Genomic DNA, 13,949 nt, shown 5'->3' on the forward strand with positions numbered 1-13,949 from the left:
ATTCTTATTTTCAATGACAGCCTAGGAACAGTGGGTTAACTGCCTGTTCGGGGGCAGAAGGACAGATTTGTACCTTGTCAGCTGGGAGATTTGAACTTGCAACCTTTTGGTTACTAGTCCAACACTCTAACCACTAGGTTACCCTGCCACCCCAATTGAGACATGGATTGTATGTGTGCCATTCAGAGGGTGAATGGGCAAGACAAAAGATGTGTGTCTTTGAACAGGGTATTTCATTTTTTTTATTTTTAACTAGGCAAGTCAGATAAGAACAAATTATTATTTTCAATGATGGCCTAGGAACAGTGGGTTAACTCCCTTGTTCAGGGGGAGAACGACAGATTTTTACCTTGTCAGCTCGGGGATTTGATCTTGCACCCTTTCGGTTACTAGTCCAACGCTTTAACCACTAGGCTACCTGCCACCCCAAAGGTTAAGGTGCTATGGTGGTAGGTGCCAGGCACAACGGTTTGTGTCAAGAACTGCAACATTGCTGAGTTTTTCACGCTCAACAGTTTCCCGTGTGGATCAAGAATGGTCCACCACCCAAAGGATATCCAGCCAAATTGACACAACTGTGGGAAGCAATTGAATCAACATGGGCCAGCATCCCTGTGTTACGCTTTTGATACCTTGTAGAGTCCATGCCCCGGGGGGAGTGCAACTCAATATTAGGACGGTGTTCTTAATATTTTGTACACTTAGTGTATATCTGTATTTATCATAGGTCCCGTGATATAAATATTGAGAGAGACAGAGGGAGATAGAGACTGAAAGGCAGTGACAGATTGAGAGAATGCCAAACAGGCAGCAATACACCTCTATTCCACCATGTCAGAAGACGGTTGTAGAGGGATTGCTGCCAACTTGGTTTTTGTCACCCTGTGAGCTACAGATGGCTTTACACACACCCACACAACGTAAACCCACTCAGCTTCTCGTCAGTCCCTGGCCTGTTCCCTTTCCCTAATCCCTGACTGGGTTTAATCTGATTCTGTAGTGGAGGTGAAATCCCCTTTGGAAGGCTCATAGCCGACATAGGAATAGAAACACGTGCTCATGCAACGGCTTCACGCACTATTATAACACCATGGCAGCACAGATAGTGATACAAGTCTGTAATTTCAACGTGTTTCAAGCTGATCACCATTGTCTCTGTTCCCATGAACTCCATGGTAACCTGCCTAAATGACTATCGTCCCACAGCACTCACATATGTGATCATGAAATACTTTGAAAGGCTGGTCATGACACACATTTACACCATTATCCCAGAGACCCTGGACCCACTCCAATTTGCATACCGGCCCAACAATTCACAGATGAGACTTATCTCAATTGCACTTCACACTGCTCTCTCCCACCTGGACAAGAGGAATTCCTATGTGAGAATGATGTTCATTGACTACAGCTAAGCATTCAACACCATAGTCCTGTTCCAAGCTCATCACCAAGCTTGGAACCCCATCTCCCTCTGCAACTGGATGCTGGACTTCCTGACTGGCTGCCCCCAGGTGGTCAGGGCAGGCAACAACACCTCCACCACGCTGACCCTGAATATGGGGGCCCCCTCAGGGGTGTGTACTTAGTCCTCTCCTGTACTCCCTGTTTACCCACGACTGCATGGCCACGGACAACCCCAACACCATCATTAAGCTTGCTGATGACATAAAAGTGATAGGCCTGATCACTGACGGTGATGACACGGCATACAGAGAGGAGGTCAGAGACCTCCCAGCTAGCACATTTGGTTCCTTGGAAGTTGTTGGGAACGTACGTTTTTGGTTTCCCATTGGTGCTGGGAACAAAGCCAAAGTATCCTGACCGGTAAATCCAAATGTTTTTTAAATGTTTTGAGAAAGGAAGTGAAAATTTGGCCTCTTCCAGAGGTCTCAAGAAGGTTCTGGGAACGTTGTACTATGGTTCCCTGAACGTTTTCCTGGGAGGTTTTATGAAAACAAACCTAGAGTCGATGTCCGTGGCCCCACAAAAAAATTCCCGTCAAAATCTGTCAATTTAAGCTAGAGATATGTTCTTTTGCATGGGCTTGTGGATGTGCGTAAAACTCCATATTCTGCATATTTTTTATATTATATGCCCACGGGAAGAAATAATGGTGCCTGTAAGTGTGACATATCCTATTTTGTTCAGAATTTGATTAGAATTATTCATTATCTTTTTAGGCCTTATCAATATTGAACTTAATCTTGCTTATTGACAATGTTTGGTGTGTCCATGCACAGCCATAATGCAATTTACAGTAGGCCTAGCGCCTATATCAGTGTGAATACAAGCCATGCAATTACTTAGAACAATGTGGACTGCTAATGGGTTCAAGTTTATGTATTTTGTGAAGATAGCTCTACATTTTGTTATTTAATTTCTGTAAGCCATTTAATAAACTATAACTGACTAACATTGGAATTGGAGTTGATTCCAAGGCAATACATAAAAGACCAAAAATACACAGCATGAAGCAACCACATATTTTGCCATGGAGCACAGCGCCAGCAGGTGTGGCAATAATTGTGATAGTGAAATTAGCAAAAATATTTCTGACACAACCCCGAACATATTTCCTCATCAATCTATACACAACACCCCATAATGACAAAGCGAAAACAGGTTTTTAGATTTTTTTGCAAATGTATTACAAATACAAAACAGAATTACCTTATTTATATAACTATTCAGACCCTTTGCTATGAGACTCGAAATTGAGCTTAGGTGCATCCTGTTTCCATTGCTCATCCTTGAGATGTTTCTACAACTTGATTGGAGTCCACCTGTGGTAAATTCAATTTATTGGAAGGCACACACCTGTCTATAATGTCCCACAGTTGACAGTGCATGTCAGAGCAAAAACCAAGACATGAGGTCGAAGGAATTGTCCGTAGAGCGCCGAGACAGGATTGTGTCAAGGCACAGATCTGGGGAAGGGTACCAAAACAATTCTGCAGCATTGAAGGTCCCCAATAACTCCGTGGCCTCCATCTTTCTTAACTGGAAGAAGTTTGGAACCACCAAGACTCTTCCTAGAGATGGCCGCCCGGCCAAACTGAGCAATTGGGGGAGAAGGGCCTTCATCAGGGAGGTTACCAGGAACCTGATGGTCACTCTGACATGGCTGCAGAGTTCCTCTATGAAGATGGGAGAATCTCCCAGAAGGACAACCATCTCTGCAGCACTCCGCCTGAATACCAAGCGTCATGTCTGGCGGAAACATGGCACCATCCCTACGGTGAAGCATGGTGGTAGCAGCATCATGCTATGGGGATGTTTTTCAGCGGCAGGGACTGGGAGACTAGTCAGGATAGAGGGAAAGATGAATGGCGCAAAGTACAGAGAGACCCTTGATGAAAACCTGCTCCAGCGCGCTCATGACCTCAGACTGGGGCGAAGGTTCACCTTCTAACAGGACAACAACCCTAAGCACAGCCAAGACAACGCAGGAGTGGCTTTGGAACAAGTCTCTGAATGTCCTTGAGTGGCCCAGTCAGAACTTGAACCTGATCGAACATCTCTGGAGACCTGAAAATAGCTTTGCAGCAACACTCCTCATCCAAACTGACAGAGCTTGAGAGGGTCTGAAGAGAAGAATGAGAGAAACTCCACAAATACAGGTGTGCTAAGCTTGTAGCGTCATACCCAAGACTCAAGGTTGTAATCACTTCCAAAGGTGCGTAAAGGGTCTGAATACTTAAGGAAATGTGATATTTTTGTCGTTTTTTAAATTATAAATGTGCAAACATTTATTTAAAAAAAAGTTTTTGCTTTGTAATTATGAGTTATTGTGTGTAGATTGATTATTTTAGAATAAGGCTGTAATGTAACAAAATGTGGAAAAAGTCAAGGGGTCTGAATACTTTCCGAATGCACTGTAACCCAAACTAAGCTATCAGTGTTATTAAAAGTCTTATTGAAACATTCAGTGAATGTTTTAAGGAAGTTATTAAAAACTTAACATATAATTTCTGTTCTCAGAACAATTATAACACCTTCCAGGCAAACTTTCAGAAAGTTCTCAGAACTTCCCTGCAGCCTAAAAAAATGTACGTTCACAGAACAGACATTTTCACTTCCGTTCTCAGAACGTTTAAAAAGCTCTGTTTACCGGTCAGGATACTAATGGCTTCGTTCCCAGAATCAATGGGAAACCAAACATGTACATTCCCACAACTTCCAAGGAACCAAATATGTTAGCTGGGTTGCACTAGAGGTGGTTAGAATTGTGAGAGGACAAGCCAATCCCTCAACCCCCCACCCACCTCACAGTTCCTCTCAAATGTGACAGCTGCACAGTGGCGACCCGTCATTCAGGGCAGGTTTTGAGCCCCACCTGTTTAGCTTAAATGTTTTTTTTTTTTTTTACATTGTTGTTGCCTGTTTTGCATGTTATTTTGGAATTAATACATGTCACATATCAGTTTGCAAATAATGTTAAAAAAAAGCTGCATACAAACATGGTCTCTTTTTTGCTTTCTTGAGTAAGGCAGATGTTTCAGCCTAGCTCAGTGCTTTCAGTTGTGGTGGGGCAGCCAGTGGAAAATACAGAGCGTAGGGGTTGGAAATGTTCTCTAGTTGCGCCGTGATTGGCGTGATCAGTTTTCTGTCACTCATGGGGACACCGAAAATTCAAGCCCTCTGTGGGTGCTGCCATAGATTTACATTAGAAGTGCCCATCCAAGAAGATTAAAGGTCATTGGCCACATATAAAATTACGTCAAATCACGTTATATCTACCGTAGCTTTGATTGGACTGATCATGTCAACATCATACTTTCGAAATCTTAGCTAGCAAGCGAGACAAGCAGTCATCATCATGAATCAAGTGGACTATCTACTGGCAAATCCTAAATCCTTTTCAAACCCTGTCATATGAAGAGAAATTATAAATAAAACATATCGGTGCTCACCGGCCATTGGACATAAACAATACACAACCAGTTGGAAATCGCAAATTCAACAATGAGTGGCTTGAAAGGAATCCGTGCCTAACTGCAAGCGTTGCAAAGCAATCACTAGCCTGCTATTCACTGGAGAGGGTGTGTGGTCCAAGTCTGGGTTTAAGGGTCTATTTTCTAAGCTTAAAAGGATAAACATTAACATGTAACACAATAGGCCGGAAAAGGTTGAATACATTTGCCATGCTTTCAATCCAGTATGACTTCTGCCGCATTCAAAACAACCGGAAACTCGGAACTGGGAAAACTCAGACTTCAGTGAGTTCAAGACAACTGGGTTGGAGCGAGCGTACAACGGTTAGTACAACGGTTTGATTTGTCTAATCTTAGCAATTTCTTCTTAGCTAGCTACATAGCCGTCTTTGTATCAAAGATAATTGCGTAATTATCGTATTTCGTCGTCCTAACGTAGTCTACACTGCTATCTGCCCAGCAGCTAGCCAGCTAGCAAACGTCCACCGTCTACCGAATAGCAGCACTGTAGAAACTATTACACTCAACTGAACGATTTGATTAGTGTAGTGTTAGCTAGCTACATAGTTGTCTTTGCTGTCTTCGTATCCAAGATAATTGTGTAGTTTAGAGTGTGTAGTCTTAGAGTGATTATCTTAATTTACCGAGGTTAGCTAGCCAGCTATTTGTCGTCCTTAACGTAGGAGACACTGCTAGCTAGCCAACAGCTAGCCAACGTCTACCGAATAGAACTTCCGCACTCAACAACCCGGTCGCATTCCGCTTCGCTCCACAGGTAGTATCACATTTTCATTTCATTTCATTACAGCACAACGGTTTGATTTGTTTGATCGTAGCTAGCTACATAGCTAGCTACATAGCCGTCTTTGTATCAAAGATAATTGTGTAGTCTAGAGCGATTTTCTAGGTTAGCTAGCCAGCTATTGTCGTTCTTTTAACACAACGTAACGTAATCAACACTGCTAGCTAGCCAGCTAGCCCCCGAATAGCAGCACTGTAGAAACTATTACACTCAACGGAACGACTTGATTAGTGTAGTGTCAACAACGCAGCCACTGCCAGCTAGCCTACAAAGTCAACAACGCAGCCACTGCCAGCTGGCCTACTTCAGCAGTACTGTATCATTTTAATCATTTTAGTCAATAAGATTCTTGCTACGTAAGCTTAACTTTCTGAACATTCGAGACGTGTAGTCCACTTGTCATTCCAATCTCCTTGCATTAGCGTAGCCTCTTCTGTAGCCTGTCAACTATGTGTCTGTCTATCCCTGTTCTCTCCTCTCCCACGACCCACGTGGAGTTCCAGGTCTCCGGTAGCCTCTGGAACTGCCGATCTGCGGCCAACAAGGCAGAGTTCATCTCAGCCTATGCCTCCCTCCAGTCCCTCGACTTCTTGGCACTGACGGAAACATGGATCACCACAGATAACACTGCTACTCCTACTGCTCTCTCTTCGTCCGCCCACGTGTTCTCGCACACCCCGAGAGCTTCTGGTCAGCGGGGTGGTGGCACCGGGATCCTCATCTCTCCCAAGTGGTCATTCTCTCTTTCTCCCCTTACCCATCTGTCTATCGCCTCCTTTAAATTCCATGCTGTCACAGTTACCAGCCCTTTCAAGCTTAACATGCTTATCATTTATCACCCTCCAGGTTCCCTCGGAGAGTTCATCAATGAGCTTGATGCCTTGATAAGCTCCTTTCCTGAGGACGGCTCACCTCTCATAGTTCTGGGCGACTTTAACCTCCCCACGTCTACCTTTGACTCATTCCTCTCTGCCTCCTTCTTTCCACTCCTCTCCTCTTTTGACCTCACCCTCTCACCTTCCCCCCATACTCACAAGGCAGGCAATACGCTCGACCTCATCTTTACTAGATGCTGTTCTTCCACTAACCTCATTGCAACTCCCTCCAAGTCTCCGACCACTACCTTGTATCCTTTTCCCTCTCGCTCTCATCCAACACTTCCCACACTGCCCCTACTCGGATGGTATCGCGCCGTACTCTCTCCTCTTCCATCCTATCATCTCTTCCCTCTGCTCAAACCTTCTCCAACCTATCTCCTGATTCTGCCTCCTCAACCCTCCTCTCCTCCCTTTCTGCATCCTTTGACTCTCTATGTCCCCTATCCTCCAGGCCTGCTCGGTCCTCCCCTCCCGCTCCGTGGCTCGACGACTCATTGCGAGCTCACAGAACAGGGCTCCGGGCAGCCGAGCGGAAATGGAGGAAAACTCGCCTCCCTGCGGACCTGGCATCCTTTCACTCCCTCCTCTCTACATTTTCCTCCTCTGTCTCTGCTGCTAAAGCCACTTTCTACCACTAAATTCCAAGCATCTGCCTCTAACCCTAGGAAGCTCTTTGCCACCTTCTCCTCCCTCCTGAATCCTCCTCCGCCCCCCCCTCCTCCCTCTCTGCAGATGACTTCGTCAACCATTTTGAAAAGAAGGTTGACGACATCTGATCCTCCTTTGCTAAGTCAAACGACAACGCTGGTTCTGCTCACACTGCCCTACCCTGTGCTCTGACCTCTTTCTCCCCTCTCTCTCCAGATGAAATCTCGCGTCTTGTGACGGCCGGCCGCCCAACAACCTGCCCGCTTGACCCTATCCCCTCCTCTCTTCTCCAGACCATTTCCGGAGACCTTCTCCCTTACCTCACCTCGCTCATCAACTCATCCCTGACCGCTGGCTACGTCCCTTCCGTCTTCAAGAGAGCGAGAGTTGCACCCCTTCTGAAAAAACCTACACTCGATCCCTCCGATGTCAGCAACTACAGACCAGTGTCCCTTCTTTCTTTTCTCTCCAAAACTCTTGAACGTGCCGTCCTTAATATATAATAATAATAATAATAATATATGCCATTTAGCAGACGCTTTTATCCAAAGCGACTTACAGTCATGTGTGCATACATTTCTACGTATGGGTGGTCCCGGGAATCGAACCCACTACCCTGGCGTTACAAGCGCCATGCTCTACCAACTGTGCTACAGAAGGACCACCGTCCTTGGCCAGCTCTCCCGCTATCTCTCTCTGAATGACCTTCTCGATCCAAATCAGTCAGGTTTCAAGACTAGTCATTCAACTGAGACTGCTCTTCTCTGTATCACGGAGGCGCTCCGCACCGCTAAAGCTAACTCTCTCTCCTCTGCTCTCATCCTTCTAGACCTATCGGCTGCCTTCGATACTGTGAACCATCAGATCCTCCTCTCCACCCTCTCCCAGTTGGGCATCTCCGGCGCGGCCCACGCTTGGATTGCGTCCTACCTGACAGGTCGCTCCTACCAGGTGGCGTGGCGAGAATCTGTCTCCTCACCACGCGCTCTCACCACTGGTGTCCCCCAGGGCTCTGTTCTAGGCCCTCTCCTATTCTCGCTATACACCAAGTCACTTGGCTCTGTCATAACCTCACATGGTCTCTCCTATCATTGCTATGCAGACGACACACAATTAATCTTCTCCTTTCCCCCTTCTGATGACCAGGTGGCGAATCGCATCTCTGCATGTCTGGCAGACATATCAGTGTGGATGACGGATCACCACCTCAAGCTGAACCTCGACAAGACGGAGCTGCTCTTCCTCCCGGGAAGGACTGCCCGTTCCATGATCTCGCCATCACGATTGACAACTCCATTGTGTCCTCCTCCCAGAGCGCTAAGAACCTTGGCGTGATCCTGGACAACACCCTGTCGTTCTCAACTAACATCAAGGCGGTGGCCCGTTCCTGTAGGTTCATGCTCTACAACATCCGCAGAGTACGACCCTGCCTCACACAGGAAGCGGCGCAGGTCCTAATCCAGGCACTTGTCATCTCCCGTCTGGATTACTGCAACTCGCTGTTGGCTGGGCTCCCTGCCTGTGCCATTAAACCCCTACAACTCATCCAGAACGCCGCAGCCCGTCTGGTGTTCAACCTTCCCAAGTTCTCTCACGTCACCCCGCTCCTCCGCTCTCTCCACTGGCTTCCAGTTGAAGCTCGCATCCGCTACAAGACCATGGTGCTTGCCTGCGGAGCTGTGAGGGGAACGGCACCTCAGTACCTCCAGGCTCTGATCAGGCCCTACACCCAAACAAGGGCACTGCGTTCATCCACCTCTGGCCTGCTCGCCTCCCTACCACTGAGGAAGTACAGTTCCCGCTCAGCCCAGTCAAAACTGTTCGCTGCTCTGGCCCCCAATGGTGGAACAAACTCCCTCACGACGCCAGGACAGCGGAGTCAATCACCACCTTCCGGAGACACCTGAAACCCCACCTCTTTAAGGAATACCTAGGATAGGATAAAGTAATCCTTCTCACCCCCCTTAAAAGATTTAGATGCACTATTGTAAAGTGGCTGTTCCACTGGATGTCATAAGGTGAATGCACCAATTTGTAAGTCGCTCTGGATAAGAGCGTCTGCTGAATGACTTAAAAATAATAAATGGGAACTCTGAAAAAAAAATAGCTCCGACTGGGAAAATACGTTTGAACAATCATCCAACTCAGAATTCCAAGTCGGGAACTCTGGCCTCTTTCTAGAGCTCCGACCTGAAGATCACTGTCGTCATGATTCAACCTAGTTTTTTTTAAACGAGTTCCCAGTTGTCTTGAAAGCACCATAAAAATGTGCCCACAAGAAGGATCGCCGTGCCACCTTCTGTTCAAGTGAGCACACAAGGCTCTGCTGATAGCCAGGTGTAGCGGTGGTAAAGATTCACTCCCTGGTGCTGAAAAGAAAGCTCTGTTGTTGGGACAGCTTCATTTTTGTGCTCACTGTTTGTCACCATTATAGTGCAATTCATGTATTGTTTAGTGCTGTGTTGTGTAATGGCTTTTGTTTGCCACATCAAGAATTTACATGCTAAAATCGCCACTGCTTCTGCATAACATCTAATCAAACAAACCATAAAACTCAAGGATACATTACCCTTAATGTAACCACAATAGGTGATGCAAGGTCACATATGTAAAGGAAATCATGTTTAAACAAATAGGAATAGCTTTGGGCCTTTAAACGGTTCTCTTTTCTAGTAGAGCAAATGATTTTTTTCTACATTATCAGCAACACCTGGATACCAGTTTTGATTGAATTTTACCATTACAGATGAAGGAAATGAAAGGGAGCCACTTGCACCCTCAGTGTTTGAATGGTTGAATATATATTATCCCAGACCCTCACAGAGAGATGGGAATAAGGTCTTCAAAGACATTGAAGGTCTAACCAGGAGTACATGCAAGCCTGCCCCCTAGTGATCATGTTTGTGTGTCACATCATGAGAGGTTCAAGCCAGGCATTGAATAAAAACAAATAATTTCAGGCTCTCTTTTAATCAGAGAAATATGATTAAAAACCATTTTCAAAAACACAAAATACAACAATTAAAATGTAAAAGTTAACAGTGTGTACTTGTATCCTGTATGAGCATTTAGCCTACAGTGTCACACCCTGCATTTGTACTTGTCTCCACCCCCCTCCAGGTGTCGCCCATTTCCCCATTATTAACCAAATCAAACCAAAGTTGATTTGTCACGTGCGTACAGTGAATCGCTTACTTACAGGCTCTAACCAAAAGTGCAAAAAAGGTATTAGGTGAACAATAGGTAAGTAAAGAAATAAAACAACAGTGAAAAGACAGGCTATATACAGTAGAGAGGCTACATACAGACACCGGTTAGTTAGGCAGAATGTACATGTAGATATGGTTAAAGTGACTATGCATATATGATGACAAGAGAGTAGCAGTAGCGTAAAAGGGGTTGGCGGGTGGTGGGACACAATGCAGATAGCCCGGTTAGCCAATGTGCGGGAGCACTGGTTGCTCGGTCCAATTGAGGTAGTATGTACATGAATGTATAGTTAAAGTGACTATGCATATATGGTAGAAAGAGAGTAGCAGCAGCGTAAAAAGAGGGGTTGGGGGACACACACAATGCAAATAGTCAGGGTAGCCATTTGATTACCTGTTCAGGAGTCTTATAGCTTGGGGGTAAAAATGTTGAGAAGCCTTTTTGTCCTAGACTTGGCACTCTGTTACCGCTTCCCATGCGGTAGTATAGAGAACAGTCTGACTGGGGTGGCTGGGGTCTTTGACAATTTTTAGTGTCTTCCTCTAACACCGCCTGGTGTAGAGGTCCTGGATGGCAGGCAGCTTAGCCACAGTGATGTACTGGGCCGTACGCACTACCCTTTGTATTGCCTTGTGGTCAGAGGCCGAGCAATGATATAACCAGTTAGGATGCTCTCGATGGTGCAGCTGTAGAACCTTTTGAGGAGCTCAGGATCCATGCCAAATCTTTTTAGTTTCCTGAGGGGGAATGGGCTTTGTCGTGCCCTCTTCACGACTTTCTTGGTGTGTTTGGACCATTCTAGTTTGTTGTTGATGTGGACGCTAAGGAACTTGAAGCTCTCCACCTGCTCCACTACAGCACCGTCGATGAGAATGGGGGCGTGCTCAGTCCTCCTTTTCCTGTACTCCACAATCATCTCCTTAGTCTTGGTTACGTTGAGGGATAGGTTGTTATTCTGGCACCAACCGGCCAGGTCTATGACCTCCCTATAGGCTGTCCCGTCGTTGTCGGTGATCAGGCCTACCACGTTGTGTCGTCTTCAAATGTATTGATGGTGTTGGAGTCGTGCATGGCCATGCAGTTGTGGGTGAACAGGGAGTACAGGAGGGGGCTGAGCACGCACCCCTGGGGAGCTCCAGTGTTGAGGATCAGCGTGGCACATGTGTTGCTACCTACCCTCACCACCTGGGGGCGGCCCGTCAGGAAATCCAGGATCCAGTTGCAGAGGGAGGTGTTTAGTCCCAGAATCCTTAGCTTAGTGATGTGCTTTGAGGGTACTGTGGTGTTGAACGCTGAGCTGTAGTCAATGAATAGCATTCTCACATAAGTGTTCCTTTTGTCCAGGTGGGAAAGGGTAGTGTGGAGTGCAATAGAGATTGCATCATCTGTGGATCTGTTTGGGCGGTATGCAAATTGGAGTAGGTCTAGGGTTTCTGGGATAATGGTGTTGATGTGAGCCATTACCAACATTTCAAAGGACTTCATGGCTACGGACGTGAGTGCTACGGGTCTGTAGTGTACTTGTTTGTACCTGTGTTCTCTGTTGCCAGTTCATTTTGTTTCGTCAAGCTTACAAGTGGTTTTCCCGTGCTTCTGTCTTGCTCTAGATCCTGTTTTCTAGCTTTCCTGGTTTTTGACCATTCTGCCCGCCCGCCGTTCTGAACCTTTCGGACTCTGCTCTGGACAACTGACCTCTGCCTGCCCTTGACCTTTCATTTGCCTGCTCCCCTGTTTCTGTAATAAACTTTTTCTACTTCGAAACTGTCTGCATCTGCGTCTTCTCCTGAGCCTTGATATACAGCTTTGTCTGAATACTAACATTCCCTTTCACAACTGGGATAGTACCTTATAGCTTGCTATGAAAGATTAATTACATTTATGTTAGGTCAAAATACACATACATTTCTGTGAATACACTTAAGGCTACAGTGTAGGATTGTGTCATCCATTTGTCTCTCATAAATATATAGTCATACATTTTTGAAAAATACAAATCATGAGCTTGTTTTACTGATTGTAAACAATACCATTGCAAACAATATACAGTCGTGGCCAAAAGTTGAGAATGACAAATGTACATTTTCAAAGTCTGCTGCCTCAGTTTGCATGATGGCAATTTGCATATACTCCAGAATGTTATGAAGAGTGATCAGATGAATTGCAATTAATTGCAAAGTCCCTCTTTGCCATACAAATGAACTGAATCCCCAAAAAACATTTCCACTGCATTTCAGCCCTGCCACAAAAGGACCAGCTGACGACATGTCAGTGATTCTCTCGTTAACAGAGGTGTGAGTGTTGACGAGGACAAGGCTTGAGATCACTCTGTCATACTGATTGAGTTTGAATAACAGACTGGAAGCTTCAAAAGGAAGGTGGTGCTTGGAATCATTGTTTTACACAAAAAAAGGCTTCACAGGCAAGGATATTGCTGCCAGTAAGATTGCACCTAAATCAACCATTTATCAGATCATCAAGAACTTCAAGGAGAGCGGTTCAATTGTTGCGAAGAAAGCTTCAGGGCGCCCAAGAAAGTCCAGCAAGTGCCAGGACCGTCTCCTAAAGTTGATTCAGCTGTGGGATTGGGGCACCACCAGTACAGAGTTTGCTCAGGAATGGCAGCAGGCAGGTGAGTGCATCTGCACGCACAGTGAGGCAAACACTTTTGGAGGATGGCCTGGTGTCAATAAGGGCAGCAAAGAAGCCACTTCTCTCCAGGAAAAACATCAGGGACAGACTGATATTCTGCATAAGGTACAGGGATTGGACTGCTGAGGACCGGGGTAAAGTAATTTTCTCTGATGAATCCCCTTTCCGATTGTTTGGGGCATCCGGAAAAAAGCTTGTCCGGGGAAGACAAGGTGAGCGCTACCATCAGTCCTGTGCCATGCCAACAGTAAAGCATCCTGAGACCATTCATGTGTGGGGTTGCTTCTCAGCCAAGGGAGTGGGCTCACTCACAATTTTGCCTAAGAACACAGCCATGAATAAAGAATGGTACATACACATCCTCCGAGAGCAACTTCTCCCAACCATCCAGGAACAGTTTGGCGACGAACAATGCCTTTTCCAGTATGATGGAGCACCTTGCCATAAGGCAAAAGTGATAACTAAGTGGCTTGGGGAACAAAACATTGATATTTTGGGTCCATGGCCAGGAAACTCCCCAGACCTTAATCCCATTGAGAACTTGTGGTCAATCCTCAAGAGGTGGGTAGACAAACAAAAACCCACAAATTCTGACAAACTCCAAGCATTGATTATGCAAGAAAGGGCTGCCATTAGTCAGCATGTGGCCCAGAAGTTAATTGATAGCATGCCAGGGCGGATTGCAGAGGTCTTGAAAAAGAAAGGTCAACACTGCAAATATTGACTCTTTGCATCAACTTCATGTAAAATTGTCAATAAAAGCCTTTGACACTTATGGAATGCTTGTAATTATACTTCAGTATTCCATAGTAACATCTGACAAAA

This window comes from Oncorhynchus keta, chromosome 11 (genome assembly GCF_023373465.1).
Source record: "Oncorhynchus keta strain PuntledgeMale-10-30-2019 chromosome 11, Oket_V2, whole genome shotgun sequence".
Lineage (NCBI taxonomy): Eukaryota > Metazoa > Chordata > Actinopteri > Salmoniformes > Salmonidae > Oncorhynchus > Oncorhynchus keta.